This window comes from Myotis daubentonii, chromosome 6 (assembly GCF_963259705.1).
Source record: "Myotis daubentonii chromosome 6, mMyoDau2.1, whole genome shotgun sequence".
In the NCBI taxonomy this organism is placed as follows: Eukaryota; Metazoa; Chordata; class Mammalia; order Chiroptera; family Vespertilionidae; genus Myotis; species Myotis daubentonii.
Genome location: NC_081845.1, coordinates 20,924,897 through 20,930,896, shown reverse-complemented (window position 1 = coordinate 20,930,896; position 6,000 = coordinate 20,924,897). Strand labels below are relative to the sequence as shown.

Sequence of the window (6,000 nt, the reverse complement as noted above, 5' to 3'; positions counted from 1 at the left end):
GTCAGGGAATTTACTTTGGAAAAATAAGTTTTAAAAGTTGATAGAAGGGCGTTTAAGGTGGGAATTCGTAAGAACGCCTGGCACACAGGCCTTAGCAGTCGGGATCCAGCGCCGCGTTGGGGGTCTGACGTCCCTCCAGCCTGGGGTACCAGGCGACCGATCCCAGGGAATCCCGCGGGAGAGGCCGCCCGCGCGGGGTCGGGGTCGGGGGCGTGGCCTGGGCGGGGCGTGGTCTGGGCGGGGCGTGGTCTGGCGAGGCTCGAGGGGGTGTTCGTGCCGGGGGCGCGTCCGGCGGGGGCGCGGGAGGGGCTTCCGCCGCGAGGGGGCGGGGCCGGCGTCCGGAGCTCGCTGACGGCCCCAGCCAGGGAATTTCAATTTCAAACCAACCAGAAGGGAGGAGGCGGGCGCGGCTGCCGGGCGGCTGGGGCTGAAGCAGGACCCGTCCCCGCGCGAGAGCTCCCGAGGTGCGGTGTCCGGGTAAGGAGGCGGCGGAACGGCGGGCCTGAGGCGGGGGGACCCGGGCCGACTGACTGGTCCCTGCGGAGCTGCAGGGGCGGCTCGGGTTTTTCCTCTGGCAGCAGCTGGGAAGCTGATCCCAGGCAGGAAGCGGTGGCGGGACGGTCCCCCCGGGGGGGAGGGCGGTCGGCTTGGGGGTTCTCTGAAGCTCCCCTCTCCTGTCCTCCCCCTTTCTACCGGACCCCGTTCCTTCCCCGGGGTCCGGGTCCTGTTGCTCCAGGCCGGATACTCGCTTCTCCGCTCCACTGGGGACCCCTCGGCCCCTTCCTTCCCCGGGAGCCGGGGCCAAGTCTCGTCGTAGCCGGGAGAGGTCGGGGCTTGGTGAGGACTGCGCGGGCTCCGCCGGGTGCCGTGGGCGCGGGGTCGCGCGTCCCGGACCCCGAGGAGCGGCTGGAGGAGGAATCGGGCTCCATCCGGGCGCGGCGCGAGAGCGGGTACCGGCCGGGAGCGGCCGCCCGCCTGCGGCGCCGGGCGATGTGCGCGGGGACCCAGCGGCGGCGGCCTTCGGGGGGGGGGGGTTTGATTTGGGGAGAGGAAGTGCGGGCGACGGCGCCGCGCCTCCCGGGACCGTCCGCACGCGTGGGCACTGCGGGAGCCGGGCGAGGGCGGCGCGCCAGCCCCACGCGCCCGCGGGTCCGGCCCGGCGTCCGCCCGCGCGGATGCCGGGAGAGACGCACGTTTTGAGCGCCGGTCCTTCCCATTCACACATGCAGGCCCTCTTCCCACGGGTGGCATGTTTTCCTCCCCCAGGGCGGGAGGCGGAGGGCTGGGAGCCTTTTTAGGTGAGCCGCGGGGGAAGGGCGCGGGGGAGAAGGGAACGGAGCGGGCGGAGTCGGGGTTGGCGTCCGAGACCACATCCCCAGCCCGAGGCGCTGTCCCGGCAGCTGCGAGGGACGTCTGCGGACGGACGGACAGACGTCCGTCATTATGCTTCCCAAGATCGCTCATCTCCTCTGAGGTCGGGGTTGTTGGTGTGTGTGTGTGTGTGTGTGTGTGTGTGTGTGTGTGTGTGTGACCTTAGATTTAAGAACTCTGGCCTGGCGCCTGTTATTTTTGGGACGCCTTAAATGGAATCCCCCTTCCCCACAACCGCTGCCCTGTTTCTAAGAGCCCTGGGAAGGTGGGGACCTATAAGAGCTGTGGATGTTTTTTCCCTTTTCGGAACCACATCTTTTCCTCAGTTTCTTGAACCTCTTGCATCTGAAATGGCATGTGCGTGCCAGGTGTCTTGTTCTTCTTGTTAGTTATTTAAGCTTTTTTTTCTTTTCTTTTTCCCTTTATTTTCTTCCTTTTTCGTCATTCCCTCTTTATTTTTCCTCTTGTTGTTCTTTCACCGGAATCCCTTACTTCTATGTATCTATAATACTGTATTGAGAATTAGCATTTTAGTCGGTGTCCTTGCATTTACCACTTGGGGGAAACTGAGGCAGTTTTTTGGCCGCGGGAGCTGGGACTTAGACTTCTCCGTCTTTGAACTGGTTCAGCCCTATTTGGCTCATGGCTGTGGGAAATCACTGGATTGCCGTTGCAGCCGCTGATGGAGTTGCATTGCAATGCAATCTTGGATTGTGATAAGGGTGAACCCCATACATTTACCAGACTGACACAACTTTTAAAGGGCTTGGCTGTGTCACCTGTCAGCTTGAGTGATCAGGCCTATGATTTAATTTAAGAACTACCATCAAACTTCAGATATCTACTCATGGAGGCTATTAGAGAACGGTACAAGTGGAGGTGGCTTGGAACAATGGCACGGACTTTAGGCTCATTTAATCCTATGCAATCTTCCTCACTTCTTAGGCAGAATTCCCACCGAAGTCAGTAGTGGTCTTGTGTGCAGGAGGACTGCTGAGAACAAGTGGCTGCTCATGTAGAGTAACGGGAAGGGACAGTTTCCCTCCCTTTTAAAACATCCCTCTGTAAGAAAGACCTAGTCATAACAGTTCTTTAATCTTTTACCCGTAGTTGAGGTAGTTAGAGCACTGTGCGCAAAGAACTTGCAGAGAAAAGATGTGGCTGAGTTGAGCCTCCAACCTCAAATCCTTGATTGGATAGGGATTGCTTAAAATGATTAAAAGCCATAAAAAAAATCATTTAACAAAGTTAGAATTTTATTTCAGTAAAATACCTAACTTGTATAAAAAAATTTAAACTGTTATGGAATATTTTCAACTATGTTTGTGTATTAAACTGGGTATGTACACAACTGGGTATGTATATTAAAATCTGAAATTGAATTCCAAGTAGAAAGAACCACATTCTCAGATTTAGGGACCAAATCTGAAGAGAGGCCCACCCAAAAAATAACTGTGTAAGCGTAAGATAAGGAAATTAAGATAGGTCTTACTGTGTTTGGAGAGTTAGTACAGTTTTTATATTTAGTGACTCTTTGGGCCCAGCATTAGATTTGTGAGCGTTTGGAGGTGTTCAGTTTAACTTTGTGCCGATCTGAGTTGGTGAACTTGTTAGGTCCTTTGCTTCTTAACGTAACATTCTTGTGGTTTACCCTTTCCAAATTGCCAGTTCTAAAGAATTGAATTTAGAAAACCGAACCAGTCACTAGATTTTAAAAATAGATTTTTAAAAATCATAACCATGTCCATGTGTACTACTCAACCACTTGCTTTCAACTAAAAATACTTGCAAAGATGACAAAGCAGTCCTCAACCAAAATATTTATTGGTAAATTTACTCTGTAATTAGTAATATTGTATAGTTATGTTTAAAATCAGGTTTTGCTCTGAATCACCACTCTCATATTACTGTGGTAGAGAATTACAAAGGTTCTATCTTTGCCATTTTATTTACGAATGTGGGGTTTATATTTTATATAACAGAATGCTAAATAGTTTTTGAAGATTTGACTTTCTGTTTTCACAGTTAAGTATGGGCCTTTTTCTTTGTGGGTTTTTTTTTTTTGAAATGAAGTAGTTTAAAAGCTGTGTGTGGACTTTTTGAAAAGTATGAGTTGCTAGTATTTTTATAAAGCACTAAAATAGTTTATAGGGATCAATACTGCTGAGAGTCAAATTTTGCATTTCTAAAATCTGTATTGTTTACTTGGAGAAAACAAAGGAAATGTGCCCCCACCCTCACCCCCTTTATTTAGAAACCTTTTCAGTGGCCTTGTTTGCTTTTTTAGATTCAGAATGACTGTACCTAACCATTGGGTACACTTACAGATTTAAAAGCCTCAAGTAAATGTTTGTGCTGGCTCCAGTAGTCAGCAAATAGTAGCCAAACCCTAATTTACTGCCCTTTTATAGAATCTTGGAATCTCAGGGCCAGGGTTGGACCTTTAGAAGTCAGCAAATCCATTTTCAGCCCTTGACCCTCAACACACAAGCATTTCCAGGCTCTTTGGAAGGCCTGATTTAATAGAAGATTTGTAGATGATTCCTCCATAGATTCCAGACAGAGCATCCTCTGGGATTGCTATGTTTTGGCACAAACCATCAACTTGATATTCAAAGGATTTTTATCATTTCTCTGACTGGGCAGTGCCTCAGATTAAAATCTGAAATAGAGTCAATGCCTGGTGTCTTTAACTACTGGGGAATGGCCTCCAAATATAAATAGTATAGTTATTTAGAAGTTGCAGGTAAAGCAAAGAGCAAATAAAAAAATTACCTTGAATATCAGCTAGAAATAACTGATAGTGATAACCAATGATTTTTAAAGTTTTTTTCCTCCCTATAAAGTGTATGTCTGTGTATTTTGTATAAGAGAGGGAATATTATGAGAGCAGGAATGTATATTCCCTCTTTCATACACTTAAAAAATATATTTGTTATGTGAAGCATTGTTTACAGTTAATAAATTTGATGAATCAACCCATTGAATCTTTATATACTATATTGGAGGTGCTGTTTTTTTGGTTAATTCTCACTTGATATTTTTTCCATTGATTTTTTAAAGAGTGGAAGGGAGGGAGGGGGGAAGAGAGAGAGAGAGAGAGGCAGAGAGAGAGAGAGTAACATTGTTGTGAGAGACACACATCGATTAGTTGCCTCCTGCACACTCCCCAGACTGGGCCTGGGCCGGGATGGGGATTGGGCCTGCAACCAAGGTATATGCCCTTGACCAGGAATCAAACCCCGACCCTTCGGTCCTCAGACCTATGTTTTAACCACGGAGCCAAATTGGCCAGGACTGAAGGTGCTTTGAAAGTGCTTTAGTGAAGATTCATTGAAAGTTGGAATTGACTTTGTAGAACCTAGTGCTGTTACACATAGAAATGTCATATAGATAATATTTCATATAGGGGATTTGCTGTTCCTTCTACTGAATGTTTCCCTCTGTTTTGTGGTTGGCTTGTTTCCCTTTGGCTTGTGGGTTTCTTAGATGTATGTTTTTCATGTCTAGAAAGGTAGATAATCTATATACTATTTCCCTAAATACCTAATGTTTGGGATGGTATTCATTTTTAATGAGAATTTCAGTGAAGTTATCAAAATTCATATTTTTAAAGTAATGTCTCTTACATTTAGACCTGATGTGGCCTATGAGTGCATTCACATTGCTTCTGGATTTTATTTTTCTTCAAAAATTGAAATTGGGCTAATTTCATATTCTCAGTTACTTTTAAAATGTGAATGTTTTTATTTCACAGATACGGCTTTCCCCAATGATCTTTATAGTAATATTAGTGGCTTGGTGCACGGATTCTTGCACACTGAAAGGAAATTAATTAGAAGAAATATTTTAATATCGCTATTCACCCTTTCTCTATAATAGAAGTGTCAACCAAATTCACAATCAACAATGACAGATCAAAACACATGCGTGTAATTGGCACCATCAAGAGCTTTATATGTATTGTGCATGCGCAAGTCAACTTAGCCTTTTATATATATAGATGGAATAAATTTAAGGAATGAGAATTGTCTTCTTATTTGCTCTGAGAAGTTACTTAATTATGGTTTTCCTTTTGTCCAAGTTGACATTTTGTATATGTAACTAAATTCGGTGTCATGGCTTCCAAAGTGATTTTGTCACTGTTCATTTGTAGAACCTTATTGTCTAGGTCAGTTAGGGAAGTTCATTTTATCTAAACTAAATCTTTTATGCTGTAATTGAAAATCCATTTTTCTCTTGCTTTGCTCTTTTTATGGCCTCGTTTTCAACCTCCATGAAAGAATTTTCAATACATAAAAGACTTGTGTTACCTGATAATTGCCTTTTGCCAAGATAATTGTGCTTTTAAAATTTTCTCATGTAAGTCTGATTACACAGCTTTCTAATCATCTTTTCCAAGCCCTGAATTCAGGTTTTTAGACCTCCTGATGAGCTTCAGAGCTGGACTCATCACCATGATAACAACAGTGCTGAGTATAATCTCATTTTTGAGTTTCCTATGTTCTACCAGTATACATGCTTGAAGATACTAAATTAAAATGTAGTTTTCACTCTGCCATAATTGTTAGGTTCTCTATCTTTTTGTCCAGTCTACTTGTTTATCACCTTATATTTATCTACCTAGAG

At 45.6% G+C, this 6,000-nt stretch overlaps 1 protein-coding gene across 18 annotated transcripts in view; it reads left to right on the top strand.

The window, feature by feature from the left end:
- Positions 1-338: 338 nt before the first annotated feature.
- The window catches only part of EPB41L2 (erythrocyte membrane protein band 4.1 like 2), a 195,835-nt gene continuing 190,173 nt past the window's right edge, over positions 339-6,000 (top strand). For 16 of the 18 annotated variants that reach the window (XR_009453399.1, XM_059700329.1, XM_059700326.1 and 13 more), the window contains exon 1: positions 339-477. The gene's annotated coding sequence lies outside the window, so the exon portion shown is untranslated. Of the gene's footprint in view, positions 478-701; positions 838-6,000 lie in introns of those variants that run through there. The other 2 variants (XM_059700312.1, XM_059700315.1) reach the window with 2 other exon arrangements.